This window comes from Balaenoptera physalus (genome assembly GCF_965194825.1).
Source record: "Balaenoptera physalus genome assembly, chromosome: 2".
Classification (NCBI taxonomy): Eukaryota; Metazoa; Chordata; class Mammalia; order Artiodactyla; family Balaenopteridae; genus Balaenoptera; species Balaenoptera physalus.
In genome coordinates this window covers 55,853,304-55,871,685 of record NC_138883.1, presented here as the reverse complement: position 1 = coordinate 55,871,685, position 18,382 = coordinate 55,853,304, and the positions used below count along the sequence as shown (strand labels likewise).

General features: G+C 38.3%; 1 long non-coding RNA gene across 1 annotated transcript in view; it reads left to right on the top strand.

Annotated features, from left to right (window-relative positions):
- LOC309656162 overlaps positions 1-18,382 on the top strand; it is a 177,372-nt gene that overhangs the window by 132,560 nt on the left and 26,430 nt on the right. The gene's annotated exons all lie outside the window — the stretch shown is intronic.

Below are 18,382 nucleotides of genomic sequence, written 5' to 3'. Positions count from 1 at the left end.
GTGTCTGCCCTTACACTTAGGTCTTTAATCCATTTTGAGTTTATTTTTGTGCATGGTGTCAGGGAGTGTTCTATTTTCATACTTTTACATGTACCTGTCCAATTTTCCCAGCACCACTTATTGAAGAGGCTGTCTTTTCTCCACTGTATATGCTTGCCTCCTTTATCAAAAATAAGGTGCCCATATGTGTGTGGGTTTATCTCTGGGCTTTCTATCCTGTTCCATTGATCTATATTTCTGTTTTTGTGCCAGTACCAAACTGTCTTGATTACTGAAGCTTTGTAATATAGTCTGAAGTCAGGGAGCCTGATTCCCCCAGCTCCATTTTTCGTTCTCAAGATTGCTTTGGCTATTCGGGGTCTTTTGTGTTTCCATACAAATTGTGAAATTTTTTGTTCTAGTTCTGTGAAAAATGCCAGTGGTAGTTTGATAGGGATTGCATTGAATCTGTAGATTGCTTTGGGTAGTAGAGTCATTTTCACAATGTTGATTCTTCCAATCCAGGAACATGGTATATCTCTCCATCTATTTGTATCATCTTTAATTTCTTTCATCAGTGTCTTATAATTTTCTGCATACAGGTCTTTTGTCTCCTTAGGTAGGTTTATTCCTAGATATTTTATTCTTTTTGTTGCAATGGTAAATGGGAGTGTTTTCTTAATTTCACTTTCAGATTTTTCGTCATTAGTGTATAGAAATGCAAGAGATTTCTGTGCATTAATTTTGTATCCTGCTACTTTACCAAATTCATTGATTAGCTCTAGTAGTTTTCTGGTAGCATCTTTAGGATTCTCTATGTATAGTATCATGTCATCTGCAAATAGTGACAGCTTTACTTCTTCTTTTCCGATTTGGATTCCTTTTATTTCTTTGTCTTCTCTGATTGCTGTGGCTAACACTTCCAAAACTATGTTGAATAATAGTGGTGAGAGTGGGCAACCTTGTCTTGTTCCTGATCTTAGTGGAAATGGTTTCAGTTTTTCACCATTGAGGACAATGTTGGCTGTGGGTTTGTCATATATGGCCTTTATTATGTTGAGGAAAGTTCCCTCTATGCCTACTTTCTGCAGGGCTTTTATCATAAATGGGTGTTGAATTTTGTCGAAAGCTTTCTCTGCATCTATTGAGATGATCATATGGTTTTTCTCCTTCAGTTTGTTAATATGATGTATCACATTGATTGATTTGCGTATATTGAAGAATCCTTGCATTCCTGGGATAAACCCCACTTGATCATGGTGTATGATCCTTTTAATGTGCTGTTGGATTCTGTTTGCTAGTATTTTGTTGAGGATTTTTGCATCTATGTTCATCAGTGATATTGGCCTGTAGTTTTCTTTCTTTGTGACATCTTTGTCTGGTTTTGGTATCAGGGTGATGGTGGCCTCGTAGAATGAGTTTGGGAGTGTTCCTCCCTCTGCAATATTTTGGAAGAGTTTGAGAAGGATAGGTGTTAGCTCTTCTCTAAATGTTTGATAGAATTCACCTGTGAAGCCATCTGGTCCTGGGCTTTTGTTTGTTGGAAGGTTTTTAATCACAGTTTCAATTTCAGTGCTTGTGATTGGTCTGTTCATATTTTCTATTTCTTCCTGGTTCAGTCTCGGCAGTTTGTGCATTTCTAAGAATCTGTCCATTTCTTCCAGGTTGTCCATTTTATTGGCATAGAGTTGCTTGTAGTAATCTCTCATGATCTTTTGTATTTCTGCAGTGTCAGTGGTTACTTCTCCTTTTTCATTTCTAATTCTATTGATCTGAGTCTTCTCCCTTTTTCTCTTGATGAGTCTGGCTAATGGTTTATCAATTTTGTTTATCTTCTCAAAAAACCAGCTTTTAGTTTCATTGATTTTTGCTATTGTTTCCTTCATTTCTTTTTCATTTATTTCTGACCTGATCTTTATAATTTCTTTCCTTCTGCTGGCTTTGGGGTTTTTTTGTTCTTCTTTCTCTAATTGCTTTAGGTGCAAGGTTAGGTTGTTTATTCGAGATGTTTCCTGTTTCTTGAGGTAGGCTTGTATTGCTATAAACTTCCCTCTTAGCACTGCTTTTGCTGCGTCCCATAGGTTTTGGGTCGTCGTATCTCCATTGTCATTTGTTTCTAGGTATTTTTTGATTTCCCCTTTGATTTCTTCAGTGATCACTTCGTTATTAAGTAATGTATTGTGTAGCCTCCATGTGTTTGTATTTTTTACAGGTCTTTTCCTGTAATTGATATCTAGTCTCATAGCGTTGTGGTCGGAAAAGATACTTGATACGATTTCAATTTTCTTAAATTTACCAAGGCTTGATTTGTGACCCAAGATATGATCTATCCTGGAGAATGTTCCATGAGCACTTGAGAAAAATGTGTATTCTGTTGTTTTTGGATGGAATGTCCTATAAATATCAATTAAGTCTATCTTGTTTAATGTATCATTTAAAGCTTGTGTTTCCTTATTTATTTTCATTTTGGATGATCTGTCCATTGGTGAGAGTGGGGTGTTAAAGTCCCCTACTATGATTGTGTTGCTGTCGATGTCCCCTTTTATGGCTGTTAGTATTTGCCTTATGTATTGAGGTGCTCCTATGTTGGGTGCATAAATATTTACAATTGTTATACCTTCCTCTTGTATCGATCCCTTGATCATTATATAGTGTCCTTCTTTGTCTCTTGTAATAGTCTTTATTTTAAAGTCTATTTTGTCTGATATGAGAATTGCTACTCCAGCTTTCTTTTGATTTCCATTTGCATGGACTATCTTTTTCCATCCCCTCACTTTCAGTCTATATGTGTCTCTAGGTCTGAAGTGGGTCTCTTGTAGACAGCATATATATGGGTCTTGTTTTTGTATCCATTCAGCCAGCCTGTGTCTTTTGGTGGGAGCATTTAATCCATTTACATTCAAGGTAATTATCGATATGTATGTTCCTATTCCCATTTTCTTAAATGTTTTGGGTTTGTTATTGTAGGTGTTTTCCTTCTCTTGTGTTTCTTGCCTAGAGAAGTTCCTTTAGCATTTGTTGTAAAGCTGGTTTGGTGGTGCTGAACTCTCTCAGCTTTTGCTTGTCTGTAAAGGTTTTAATTTCTCCATCGAATCTGAATGAGATCCTTGCTGGGTAGTGTAATCTTGGTTGCAGGTTTTTCTCCTTCATCACTTTAAGTATATCCTGCCACTCCCTTCTGGCTTGCAGAGTTTCTGCTGAAAGATCAGATGTTAACCTTATGGGGATTCCCTTGTGTGTTATTTGTTTTTTTTCCCTTGCTGCCTTTAATATGTTTTCCTTATATTTAATTTTTGACAGTTTGATTAATATGTGTCTTGGTGTGTTTCTCCTTGGGTTTATCCTGTATGGGACTCTCTGTGCTTCCAGGACTTGATTAACTATTTCCTTTCCCATATTAGGGAAGTTTTCAACTATAATCTCTTCAAATATCTTCTCAGTCCCTTTCTTTTTCTCTTCTTCTTCTGGGACCCCTATAATTCGAATGTTGGCGCGTTTAATGTTGTCCCAGAGGTCTCTGAGACTGTCCTCAGTTCTTTTCATTCTTTTTTCTTTATCCTGCTCTGCAGTAGTTATTTCCACCATTTTATCTTCCAGGTCACTTATCCTTTCTTCTGCCTCAGTTATTCTGCTATTGATCCCATCTAGAGTATTTTTAATTTCATTTATTGTGGTTTTCATCATTGCTTGGTTCCTCTTTAGTTCTTCTACGTCCTTGTTAAATGTTTCTTGCATTTTGTCTATTCTATTTCCAAGATTTTGGATCATCCTTACTATCATTATTCTGAATTCTTTTTCAGGTAGACTACCTATTTCCTCTTCATTTGTTAAGTCTGGTATGTTCTGACCCTGCTCCTTCATCTGCTGTGTGTTTTTCTGTCGTCTCATTTTGCTTATCTTACTGTGTTTGGGGTCTCCTTTTCACAGGCTGCAGGTTCGTAGTTCCTGTTGTTTTTGGTATCTGTCCCCAGTGGCTAAGGTTGGTTCAGTGGGTTGTGTAGGCTTCCTGGTGGAGGGAACTAGTGCCTGAGCTCTGGTGGATGAGGTTGGCTCTTGTCTTTCTGGTGGGCACGTCCACGTCTGGTGGTGTATTTTGGGGTGTCTGTGGCCTTATTATGATTTTAGGCAGCCTCTCTGCTAATGGATGGGGCTGTGTTCCTGTCTTGCTAGTTGTTTGGCATATGGTGTCCAGCACTGTAGCTTGTTGGTCGTTGAGTGAAGCTGGGTCTTGATGTTGAGATGGAGATCTCTGAGAGATTTTTGCCGTTTGGTATTACGTGAAGCTGGGAGGTCTCTTGTGGACCAGTGTCCTGAAGTTGGCTCTCCCACCTCAGAGGCACGGCCCTGATGCCTGGCTGGAGCACCAAGAGCCTTTCGTCCACACGGCTCAGAGTAAAAGGGAGAAAAAATAGAAAGAAAGAAAGAAAGAAAGAAAGAAAGAAAGAGGCTATAATATAGTGAAGTAAAATAAAGCTATTGTAAAGCAAAGCTATACAGACAAAATCGCACCCAGAAGCATATACATATACACTCACAAATAAAGGAAAAGGGGAAAAATTAATATATCCTGCTCCCAAAGTCCACCTCCTGAATTTGGGATGATTCGTTGTCTATTCAGGTATTCACCAGATGCAGGCACATCAAGTTGTTTGTGGAGTTTTAATCCGCTGCTTCTAAGGTTGCTGGGATAGATTTCCCCTTATCTTCCCTGTTCGCACAGTTCCTGGGGTTCAGCTTTGGATTTGGACCCGCCTCTGCGTGTAGGTCGCCTGAGGGCGTCTATTCCCCGCACAGACAGGACGGGGTTAAAGGAGCAGCTGCTTCGGGGGCTCTGGCTCACTCAGGCCGCGGGGAGGGAGGTGTACAGAGGAGGCGGGGTGAGCCTGCGGCGGCCGAGGCCGGCGTGACGTTGCACCAGCCTGAGGCGGGCAGTGCGTTCTCCCGGGGAACTTGTCCCCGGATCACGGGACCCTGGCAGTGGCGGGCTGCACAGGCTCCCGGGAGGGGCGATGTGGAGAGTGACTTGTGCTCACACACAGGCTTTTTGGAGGCGGCAGCAGCAGCCCCAGCGTCTCACGCCCGTCTCTGGGGTCCGTGCTGATCGCCGCGGCTCACGCCTTTCTCTGGAGTTCGTTTAGGCGGCACTCTGAATCCCCTCTCCTTGCGCGCCGCGAAACAAAGAGGCAAGAAAAAGTCTCTTGCCTCTTCGGCAGCTGCAGACTTTTTCCCGGACTCCCTACCAGCCAGCTGTGGTGCGCTAACCCCTTCAGGCTGTGTTCACGCCGCCAGCCCCAGTCCTCTCCCTGCGATCCAACCGAAACCGAAACCCGAGCCTCAGCTCCCAGCCCCGCCCGCCGAGCAGACAAGCCTCTCGGGCTGGTGAGTGCTGCTCCGCGCCGAGCCTCTGTGCGGGAGTCTCTCCGTTTTTTTTTCTCCGCGCCCCTGTTGCTGTGGGGTCTGCGGTGATCGCCGCGGCTCGCGCCCTTCTCTGGAGTTCGTTTAGGCGGCGCTCTGAATCCCCTCTCCTTGCGCGCCGCGAAACAAAGAGGCAAGAAAAAGTCCCTTGCCTCTTCGGCAGCTGCAGACTTTTTCCCGGTCTCCCTCCTAGCCAGCTGTTGTGCGGTAACCCCTTCAGGCTGTGTTCACGCTGCCAGCCTCAGTCCTCTCCCTGCGATCCGACCGAAGCTGAGCCTCAGCTCCCAGCCCCGCCCGCCCCGGCGGGGGAGCAGACAAGCCTCTCGGGCTGGAGAGTGCTGCTCGGCGCCGAGCCTCTGTGCGGGAATCTCTCCGTTTTTCCCTCTGCGCCCCTGTTGCTGTGGGATCCGCGCTGGTAGCTGCGGCTCGCGCCCGTCTCTGAAGTTCGTTTAGGCAGCGCTCTGAATCCCCTCTCCTCGCGCACCAGGAAACAAAGAGGGAAGAAAAAGTCTCTTGCCTCTTCGGCAGCTGCAGACTTTTTCCCGGACTCCCTCTTGGCTAGCTGTGGTGCACTAACGCCTTCAGGCTGTGTTCACGCCGCCAACCCCAGTCCTCTCCCTGCGATCCGACGGAAGCCCGAGCCTCAGCTCCCAGCCCCGCCCGCCCCGGCGGGTGAGCAGACAAGCCTCTCGGGCTGGAGAGTGCTGCTCGGCGCCGAGCCTCCGTGCGGGAACCTCTCCGCTTTGCCCTCCGCACCCCTGTGGCTGCGCTCTCCTCCGTGGCTCCGAAGCTTCCCCCCTCTGCCACCCGCAGTCTCCGCCCGCTAAGGGGCTTCCTAGTGCGTGGAAATCTTTCCTCCTTCACGGCTCCCTCCCACTAGTGCAGGTGCCATCCCTATTCTTTTGTCTCTGTTATTTCTTTTTTCTTTTGCCCTACCCAAGTACGGGGGGAGTTTCTTGCCTTTTTGGAGGTCGGACGTTTTCTGCCAGCGTTCAGTGGGTGTTCTGTAGGAGCAGTTCCACGTGTAGATGTATTTCTACTGTATCTGTGGGAAGGAAGGTGATCTCCGCGTCTTACTCTTCCGCCATCTTCCCGAGGACCTTGCCATTGTATTTTTAATTTCAAATTCCAACTGTTCATTACTGGTATATAGGCAATCAATTAACGTTTGTATATTAACCATTTATCCTGAAACATTGCTATAATTATTTACAAGTTCCAGGAGAATTTTATTGATTCTTTAGGATTTTCTATAGACGATCATGATATCTGAGAACAAAGACATTTTTATCTCTTTTTTCTCAATCTGTGTACCATTTATTTCATTTTCTTGTATTTTTGCAATAGCTAGGATTTCTGATACAATGTTGTATAAAGTGGTGAGACAGGGCATTCTTGCCTTGTTCTTTGTATTATGGGGAAAGCATCTAATTTCTCACCATGAGGTAAAATGTTAGCTGTAGGTTTGTTGTAGATGTTCTTTATTAAGTTGAAAAAGTTTCTCTCTGTTCCCATTTTGCTGAGATATTTTTATCCACAAATGGTTTTTGCATTTCGTCAAAAGCTTCTGTTGCATCAATTAATATAATCAGATAAATTTTTCTTCCTTAATTCATTGATGTGGTAGATTATATTAATTGATTTTTTTAATGTTGAATCAGCTTTGTATATCTGGAATAAACCCCATTTGGTCATGGAGTATACTACTTCTTATATATTCTTTGATTTGACTTGCTAATATTTTAAGAAATTTTATTTTTTTTCATGAGAAATATTGATCTATAGTTTTTCTTTCTTTTAATGTCTTTATCTGGTTTTGGTATTAATGTTGGTCTAATAGAATGAATTGGAAAGTTGGATTAGTTTGCTGGAAATGCCAAAGTAAAAATATCACAGACTGAATGGCTTACACAACATAAATTTATTTTCTCACAGTTCTGGAGACTAGAAATCCAAGATCAAGACGTTGGCAGGTTTGGTTTCTACTGAGGCCTTGCTCCTTGGCCTGTAGATGGCCATCTTCTTGTTATGTCCTGACATCATCTTTCCTCTGTGCATGTGCATCCCTGGTCTGTGTGTGTGTGTAAATTTTCTCTGCTTTGAGGGACACCAGTCACATTGTATTAGGGTCTACCATCACAGTCTCACTGTAACTTTACCACATCTTTAAAGACTTTATCTCCAAATATAGTCATATTCTGAGGCACTGCGTATTAGGGTCTCAACCTATGAATTTCAGAGACACAATTCAGTTCATAAGAGAAGTGTTCACCCTACTTATGTTTTCTGCAAGAGATTATAAAGAATTGGCATAATTTCTTCCTAAAATGTTTGGTAGAATTCATTATTGAAACCATTTGGGCTTGATGCTTTCTTTTTAGCGGTTTTATTAATTATTTATTTCATTTCTTTAATAAATATAGACCTATTAAGATTCTTTTTCTATATGTGAGTTTCAGTTATTAGTGTATTCAAGAATTGGGTCAATTTCATCTAATCTATGAAATTATATCCATAGGGTTATTCAGAATATCCCTTTACTATACTTCTGATATCCTTGGGATCAGTAGTGATGATTTTTCTTTCATTTCTAATATTGGTAATTATATCTTCTTTTATTCTTGGTTTTTCTGGCTAGGGGTTTGCCAATTTTATTTCTTTTCAATAACCAGCTTTTGATTTTATCAACTTTCTCAATTGACTTCTGTTCTATTTTTTATTATTTTTTTCTTTTGATTGCATTAGTTTTCTAAGGTAGAAACAAATTATTGATTTTAGATCTTTCTCCTTTTCTGATTTATTCATTCAAAGCTATACATATCTCAATAAGTACTGCTTTGCTCCATACCACAAATTTTCATTAAGTTCAAAATATTTTAATATGTCTCTTGAAACTTCTTTGACCCGTATTTTATTTAGAAGTTGCTGTTTAACCTCTGGGTATTTTGGCATTTTCCAATTATCTTTTTGTTAGTGATTTCTGGTTTCATATTTGTGACCTGGTAGCATATGTTGCATGATTTCTATTATTTTAAATTTTTTTCAGATGTGTTTTATTACCTAGAATGTAGTTTACCATGTAATGTAGTTCCATGTGAGCTTGAGAAGAGTGTGTATTCTGCAGTTGTTGGATGAAGCATCTATAAATGTCATTTACAGCAAGTTGATTGTTGGTGCTTTTCAGGTTAAATATATCCTGACTGATTATTTGCCTGCTTAATCTATCAGTTACTGAAAGAAGAATGTTTAAATCTCTAACTATAACACTAGATCTATTTCACCTTATAATTTTATTTAATTGTTTATTTATTTACCTACCTACCTCAGGTATTTTGACACTGTTGCTATGTACATAAGTGTTAAGGATTATTATGTCTTCTTAGAGAATTAACCCATATATTATTATGTAATCTCCCTATTTATCTGTAATAATTTTCTTTGTTATGAAGTCTGTTTTGTCTGAAATCATTAGAGCTACTTAAACTTTCTTCTGGTTAGTGTTAGCATAGTATATCTTTCTTCATTCCTTTACTTTTAAACTGAGTCTTTAAAGTTAAAGAGAATTTCTTATAGACAACATATGTTTTTTTTTAATATACTCTGATATTCTCTGTCCTTTATTTGGTGTATTTAGCACACTCATATTTAAAGTGATTACCAAAATTGTTTGTTTAATCTGTACCATATTTGTAACTGTTTTCTATTCATTTAAATTGTTTTTTTCTTTTTTCCTCTATTTTACAGGCTTCACTGATTTTTATAGTTCATTTACATAATTTCATTTTATCTCCTCTCTTAGGATATTGATTATATTTCTTTTAAACATTTTTTTAGTGTTTCACTAAAAATTTTGCAGGATTCAGTTACAACTAATCTAAGTCCATACTTAAATAACACTGTACAGCTTTATGGGAGTGCAAGCACCTAAAAACAAATTATTCGCAATTCTTCCTTCCCATCCCTTATAATGTGGTGTCATTTATTTCACTTTTCCATATTTTATAATCACCCAATACATTGTTGTCATTCTTATTTTGAATAAACAGTTTTCTGTTAGATTAGTTCAGAATAGGAAAATAAAATGTTTTATTTGACCATCATTTATTCCTTCTCTGACACTATTCCTTTCTTTATATAGATCTGAGTTTCTGACTATATCATTCTCTTTCTTCATGAAGAGCTTGCTTTAACATTTTTTTGCAGAGAAGATCTACTGGTAATGAATCCCCTTAGTTTTTCTTTGTTTATAAAACCCTTCCTTTGTTTTTCATTTTAGAAGTAAACTTTTGAAGACCTCTAGGTTGGTGGTGGTGGTGGTTTTTTTTTTTTTTTTTCTTTTAACTGCTTAAATATTTCACTCTACTTCTTATCATGTTCCTCCTCTAGTAAGGTGCTTTTTAAAATTTTTTAAAAATTTATTTAAAAAAATTTTTTGGCCACATGGTATGGCATGTGGGATCTTAGTTCCCCTACCAGGGATCAAACTCATGCCTGCTGCATTGGGAACACGGAGTCTTGACCACTGGATCACCAGGGAATTCCCATAAGATGCTTTTCTTTTTTCCCTTTCTGGCTGCTTCCAAAATTTTCCCTGCATTTCGTTTCTTGCAGTTTGAATATATGTCTAGGTGTATTATTTTTGTTATTTATCCTTCATGGTAATTGTTAGTAAGAATCCTATATCTCTGTTTTGGTGTCTCTATTAGTCAAAGTTCTCCAGTGAAACAGAATCAACAGAATGTGTATGTGTGTGTGTGTGTGCATGCACACGTGCACACACATGCATGCATATGAGAGAGAGGGAGGGTGTAGAGAGTGAAAGAGGTTTATTCTAAGGCATTGGCTCACATGCTTGTGGTGGTTATGTCCAAAATCTGCAGGATTGGGAGGCAGACTGGACACTCAGGCAAGAGTTGCACTTTGAATACAAAAGCAATCTACTATCAGGATTCTTTTGTGGTGAGAATAGGTCGGTCTTTGTTTTATTAAGGCCTTCAGCTGACTGGATGAATCCCATTCACATATGGAGAGTAATTAGCTTTACTCAAAGTCCATGCATTTAAATGTTAGTCTAATCCACAAAACACCTTCACAGAAACATCCAGTATATTTGACCAAATATCTGGACACTATGGCTTAGCAAAATTGACATATAAAATTGACAATCACAGTGTCTGTCATTAATTTTGAAAAATTTGTGGTAATTATTACTTCAATTATTTCTTCTGTTTCAATATATCTTTTTTCTTTCTGATACCCAATAACATATTCAACTTTTGAATTGTCTTACAATACTGGATGTTCTGTTGTGATTTTTCTCCCCATCCTTTTCTCTTTTTGCTTTTCTTTTTCTTTTTTTCCTTGTTTAATGCTTTTATTTATTTTTAACATTTTTATTTTACATAAGAGTATCGTTGATTAACAATGTTGTGTTATTTTCAGGTGTATAGCAAAGTGATTCAGTTTTACATATATATGTATCTATTCTTTTCCAAGTTAGGTAATTATAGAGTATTGAACAGAGTTCCCTGTGCTCTACAGTAGGTCCTTGTTGGTTATCTATTTAAAATATAACAGTGTGTACGTGTCAATCCCAAACTCCCAATCTATCCCTCCCCTCACCCTTCCGCCCGGTAACCATAGTTTGCTTTCTACATTTGTAACTATTTCTGTTTTGTAGATCAGTTCATTTATGTAATTTTTTTAGATTCCACATGAAAGTGATATCATATGATATTTGTCTTTCTCTAACTTATTTAGTATGATAATCTCCAGGTCCATTTATGTTGCTGCAAATGGCATTATTTCATTCTTTTTAATGGCTGAGTAATATTCCATTGCATATATGTACCACCTCGTCTTTATATCCATTCATCTGTCAATGGACATTTAGGGTGCTTCCATGTGTTGCTATTGTAAACAGAACTGCGATGAAATTGGGGTGAATATATCCTTTTGAACTGTGTTTTTCTCTGGATATATGCCTAGGAGTGGGATTGCTGGATCATATGGTAACTCTATTTTTAGTTTTTTAAGGAACCTCCATAATGTTCTACAGAGTGGCAGTACCAATTTACATTCCCATCAACAGTGTGGGAGGGTTCCCTTTCATGCACACCTTCTCCAGCATTTAGAGTTTGTAGACTTTTTGATGATGGCCATTCTGACTGGTGTAGGTGGTATCTCATTGTAGTTTTTGTTTGAATTTCTCTAATAATTAACAATGTTGAGCATCTTTTCTTGTGCCTCTTGGCCATCTGTATGTCCTCTTTGGAGAAATGTCTATTTAGGTCTTCTGCCCATTTTTTGATTGGGTTGTTTGTTTGTTTTGATATTGACCTGCATAACAGTTTGTAAATTTTGGAGCTTAACCCCTTGTCGATCTCATCATTTGCAAATATTTTCTCACATTCTGTGGGTTCTCTTTTTGTTTTTTTTATGGTTTCCTTTGCTGTGCAAAAGCTTTTGAGTTTAATTAGGTCCCATTTGTTTATTTTTGTTTTTATTTCCATTAATTTTGGAGACATATCAAAAAGATATTGCTGTGACTTATGTCAAAGTGTGTTCTGCCTATGTTTTCCTCTAAGAGTTTTGTAGTATCCAGTCTTACACTTAGGTCTTTAATCCATTTTGAGTTTATTTTTGTGTACAGTATTAAACAATGTTCAATTTATTTTTTAACATGTAGCTGACCAGTTTTCCAACAGCATTTATTGAAAAGACTGTATTTTCTCTACTGTATAATCTTGCCTCCTTTGTCATAGATTAATTGAGCATAGGATTGTGTCAGTTTACTACTGGGTTTTCTACTTGTTCCATTGATCTTTATTTGTTTTTCTGCTGTTTTAATGACTACTATACTGTTTTAATGACTAACTTTGTAGTATTGTCTGAAGTCAGGGAACCTCCTCCAGCTCCATTTTTTTTTTCACAAGATTGCTTTGGCTATTCAGGATCTTTTGTGTCTCTATACAAATTTTAAGATATTTTGTTCTAGTTCTGAGAAAAATTCCATTGGTAATTTGATAAGGATTGCATTGAATCTGTAGATTGACTTGGGTAGTATAGTCATTTTGACAATATTGATTCTTCCAATCCGAGAACATGGTATATCTTTCCATCTATTTGTGTCATCTTCGATTTCTTTCACCAGTGTCTTTTAGTTTTTGGAGTACAGGTCTTTTGCTTCCTTAGGTAGGTTTATTCCTAGGTATTTTATTCTTTTTGATGCAATGGTAAATGGGATATTTTCTTTAATTTCTCTTTCTGATCTTTCATTTTTAGTGTATAGAAATGCAATCTATTTCTGTGTATTAATTTTGTATTCTGCAACTTTACCAAATTCATTGATGAGCTCTAGTAGTTTTCTGGTGGCACCTTTAGGATTTTCTATGTATAGTATCACGTCATCTGCAAATAGTGACAGTTTTACATCTTTGTTTCCAATTTGGATTTCTTTTATTCCTTTTTCTTCTCTGATTGCCATGGCTAGGGCTTCCAAAACTATGTTGAATAAGAGTGGCCAGAGTGGACATCCTTGTCTTGTTTCTGGTCTTAGAAGAAATGCTTTCAGTTGTTCACCATTGAGTATTATATTACCTGTAGGTTTGTCATATATGGCCTTTGTTATGTTGAGGTATGTTCCCTCTTTGACCACTTTCTGGAGAGTTTTTATCATAAAAATGTGTTGAATTTTGTCGAAAGCTTTTTCTGCATCTATTGAGATGATCATATAGTTCTTATTCTTCAGATTTTTTAATGTGGTGTATCACATTGATTGATTTGAAGATTTTGAAAAATCCTTGCATGCCTGGGATAAATCCCACTTTATCATTTTATATGATCCTTTTAATGTATTGTTGGATTTGGTTTGCTAGTATTTTGTTGAGGATTTTTGTGTCTATGTTCATCAGTGATACTGGCCTGTAATTTTCTTTTTTTTGTGTGTGATATCTTTGTCTGGTTTTGGTGTCAGGGTGATGGTGGCCACGTAGAATGAGCTTGGGAGTGTTTCTTCCTCTACAATTTTTTGGAAGAGTTTCAGAAAGGTAGGTGTTAACTCTTTTCTAAATGTTTGATAGAATTCACCTGTGAAGCCATCTGCTCCTGGACTTTTGTTTGTTGGAAGATTTTTAAATCACAGTTTTAATTTCAGTACTTGTGATTGGTCTGTTCATATTTTCTGTTTCTTCCTGGTTTAGTCTTGGAAGGTTCTACCTTTCTAAGAATTTGTCTATTTCTTCTAGGTTGTCCATTTTATTGGCATAAGTTGCTTGTAGTAGTCTCTTGTGATCCTTTGTATTTCTGTGGTGTCAGTTGTTACTTCTCCTTTTTCATTTCTAATGTTATTGATTTAAGCCCTCTCCCTTCTTTTCATGATGAGTCTGGCTAAAGTTTTATCAATTTTGTTTATCTTCTCAGAGAACCAGCTTTTGGCTTCATTGATTTTTTTTCTATTGTTTTTATCACCTCTATTTCATTTATTTCTGATATTTATGATTTCATTCCTTCTATTAACTTTGGGTTTTGTTTGTTCTTCTTTCTCTATTTGCTTTAGGTGTAAGGTTAGGTTGTTTATTTAGATTTTTCTTGTTTCCTGAAGGAAGATTGTATTGCTATAAACTTCCCTCTTGGAACTGCTTTTTCTGCGTCCCATAGGTTTTGGATTTTCGTGCTTTCATTTTCATTTTTCTCTAGGTATTTTTTGATTTCGTCTTCAATTTCTTCAGTGATCCATTGGTTGTTTAGTAGCTTATTGCTTCGCCTCCACATGTTTGTGTTTTTTACAGTTCTTTTTTTCCTGTAGTAGATTTCTAATCTCACAGCATTGTGGTCAGAAAGGATGCTTGATATGATTTCAGTTTTCTTAAATTTACCGAGGCTCACTTTGTGGCCCAGCATGTGATCAATCCTGGAGAATGTTCCAGGTGCACTTGAGAAGCAAGTGTATTCTGCTGCTTTTGGATGGAATGCTCTCTAAATATCAATTAAGTCCATCTTTTCTAATGTGTCTAAGGCCTGTGTTTCCTTATTGATTTTCTGTCTATATGATCTGTCCATTGATGAAAGTGGGGTGCTAAAGTCCCCCACTATTATTGTGTTGCGGTCAATTTCTCTTTTCGTGGCTGTATTTGCCTTATATATTGAGGTGCTCCTATGTTGGGTGCATATGTATTTACAATTGTTATACCTTCTTGGATTGAACCATTGATCATTATGTAGTGTTCTTCCTTGTCTCTTGTGACAGTCTTTATTTTAAAGTCTATTTTGTGTGATATGAGTATTGCTACTCCAGCTTTCTTTTGATTTCCATTTGAATGGAATACCTTTATCCATCCCCTCATTTTCAGTCTGTATGTGTCCCTAGATCTGAAGTGGGTGTCTTGTATGCAGCATATATATGGGTCTTATTTTTGTATCCATTCAGCCATTCTCTGTCTTTTAGTTGGAGCATTTAATCCATTTACATTTAAGGTAATTATCGATGTGTATGCTCTTATTGCCATTTTGTTAATTATTTTGGATTTGTTTTTGTAGGTAATTTTTCTTCCCTTCCTCTTTTGTTCTCGTCTCTTGTGATTTGATGACTGACTTTACTGTTTTATTTGGGTTCCTTTTTCTTTTTTGTGTGTGTATCTATCATAGAGTTTTGGTTTGTGGTTACCATGAGGTTTTGATATAGCAGTCTATATATAAACAAGATTGTTTTAAGTTGCTATTCTTTTAATTTCAAATGCATTTCCAATCTCCTGCATTTGTGCTCTCCTCACAATTGCTTGTTGATATCATATTTGTGTGCAAATGATTTCCTACCTTTACTGTATATTTTCCTTTACTGGTGTGTTTTTCTTTCATAATTTTCTTGTTTCTAGTTCTGGTGTTTTCCGCCTAGAGAAGTTCCTTTAGCATTTGTTGCAGAGCTGGTCTAGTGGTGCTGAATTCTCTTAACTTTTGCTTGTATGTAATGCTTTTGCTTTCTCCTTCAAATCTGAATGAGAGCCTTGCTGGGTAGAGTATTCTTGGTTGTAGGTTCTTCCCTTTCATCATTTTAAATATATTGTGCCACCCCCTTCTGGCCTGCAGAGTTTCTGCTGAAAAATCAGCTGATAACCTTATGGGGATTCCTTTGTATGTTATTCATTTCTTTTCCCTTGTTGCTTTTAATATTTTCTTTGTCTTTAATTTTTGTCAATTTGATTACTATGTGTGTTGGCATGTTCCTCCCTGGGATTATCCTGCCTGGGACTCTCTGCACTTCCTGGACTTGGGTGACTGTTTCCTTTCCCATGTTAGGGAAATTTTCAGCTATTATCACTTCAAATATTTTCTCAGATACTTTCTCACTCTCTTCTCCTTCTGGGACCCCTATAAGGTGAATATTAGTGAGTTTATTGTTGTCCCAGAGGTCTCTTAGACTGTCCTTATTTCTTTTTATTCTTTTCTCTTTATTCTGTTCCATGGCAGTGATTTCTACCACTCTGTCTTCCAGCTCACTTATCTGTTCTTCTGCCTCAGTTATTCTGCTATTGATTCTTTCTAGTGTATTTTTCATTTCAGTTATTGTATTGTTTGTCTCTGTTTGTTTGTTTTTTAGTTCTTCTAGGCCTTTGTTAGTTCTTTAGTTCTTCTAGGTCTTTGTTAAACATTTTTGTATCTTCTTAATCTGTGCCTCCATACTTTTTCCAAGATCTTGGATCATCTTTACTATCATTACTTTGAATTCTTTTTTGGGTAGATTGCCTATCTCCACTTCACTTAGTTTTTCTTCTGGTGTTATATCTTGTTCCTTCATCAGGGACATATTCCTCTGCCATCTTGTTTTGTCTCACTTTCTGTGATTGTGCTTTCCATTCCTTAGGCTGCAGGGTTGTAGTTCTTCTTGCTTCTGCTGTATGCCCCCTGGTGCATAAGGCTGTCTAAGAGGCATGTGCAGGATTCCTGATGGGAGGTAGTTGTTCCTGCCCACTGGTGAGTGGAGCTGGGTCTTGTCCCTCTGGCACTCAGGGCCATGTTCAGGAAGACTTTAAGCAGCCTGTCTGCTGATGGGTGGGGCTGTGTTCCTGCCCTGTTAGTTGTCTGACGTGAGGAATCCCAGCACTAGCGCCTACTGGCTTTTGGGTGGGGCCAGGTCTTGGGGAGAAAATGGCAGCCTCTTGGAGGGCTCACACTAATGAATACTTGCCAGAACTGACACTGCCTGTGTCTTTGTCCCACAGTGAGCCACAGCACCCTCCACCACAGGAGGTCCTCCAATATTAACAGGTTGGTCTGGCCCAGTCTCTTATGAGGTCACTGCTTTTTTCTCTGGGTCCTGGTGCACGCAAGACCTTGTGTGTGCCTCCAGGAGTGGAGTTTCTCTTTCCCCCAGTCCTGTGGAATTCCTGCAATGAAACCCCACTGGCCTTCAAAGTCAGATTCTCTTGGTGCTCCTCCTCCCATTGCCAGACCCCCAGGCTGGGGAACCTGACATGGGGCTCAGAACTTTCACACCTGTGAGAGAACTTCTGTGGTATAATTATTTTCCAGTTTGTGGGTTGCCCACCCAGCATGTATGGGATTTTATCATGATTTTTATCATGATTGTGCCCCTCCTACAGTCTCGTTGTGGCTTCTTCTTTGTCTTTGGTTGTAGGGTATCTTTGTGGGTAGGTTCCAACATTATTTGTCAATGTTTGTTCAGCAGTTAGCTGTGATTCTGGTGTTTTTGTTAGAAGAGGTGAGCTCACATCCTTCTACTCCTCCATCTTGTCTCCATCCCCCCGCCTCCAAAAAAAAACAACAAACTCTTTTTGCTTTTCAATTTGGGAAGTTCTTACTGACATTCAAGCCCACTGATTCTTCCCTTGACAGTATATAATCTACTGATGAGCCCATCAAAGGCATTCTTTGTTTCTATTACATTTTTTAAAAAATTCTAGCATTTCCTTTTGATTCTTTAGCATTTCTGTCTCTCTGCTTGTATTATCCATCTGTCCTTGTATGTTGTCTACTTGTTCAATTAGATCCCTTAACATATTAATCACAGCTATTTTACATTCTGGGTCTGATAACTGTAAAGTCAATATTATATTTGAGTCTGATTAAGATGCTTGCTTTGTCTCTTCAGACTGACTTTCACCTTGCCTGTAGAATATTTTTATTTTTTCAAAATTGGATATGGTATACTGGGTAATAGGAACTAAACTAAATAGACCTTTGGTGTGAAATTTTAGGTTAATCTGGCTAAAAGTTGGTATGTGTTTATTGTGTGCTGTAGATGTAGGTGCCAAATAATTCAAATTTATCTGGATCCTTGTTTTTGTATCCCCTATTGACTTTGGCTTTTGCTATAAACTCTTTAAAAGGAATCTAAGCCTTGCATCTCTTTCAGCTATAATCCACTGTTACACTGAAACCCCACTGTAAGGTGTGGAGCACAGAGATGCATTCTTTAATTTTGTAATTTAGCCTCAGTCTTTTTGTGTTCCTGGGTCTCTGGACTATAACTTTCACAAATATTTCTGCTTCCCTGCTCCCTCCTTAGGTTAAATCAAAAAGCTGGAGGGTGTTAGAGATAGGTAACTTCCCTTCCCCCACAAAATATATGGCTTTGATAAAATATTTTCCTTTACTAGGAAGACCATTTTCATGGAGAATATTCTGGTTGTATTTCAAAGTGGTAATTTTTCATTTGCCCTGCCAGAAATATGAATATTTTGCTTGATTCTTCACCATAGGAACCTGGTAGAGTTCCTGGAGATAAAACTCACAAAAATGTGTAGGGCCACCCTAAGGCTGTGGTCCTCAGGAGTTTCTCACTCAACACACTAACCTACATTCCATCTCCAGCAATTTTTTAGTTATCATTTGTAGTAGTTTCCTAGGGCTGTCATAAAAAATTAACATTTGGTGACCTAAAATAATAGAAATTTATTCTCTCCCAATCCAGGAGGCTAAAAGTCTAAAATTAAGATATCAGCTTCTTGGCTCCTTTTGGAAGCTCTGAGGG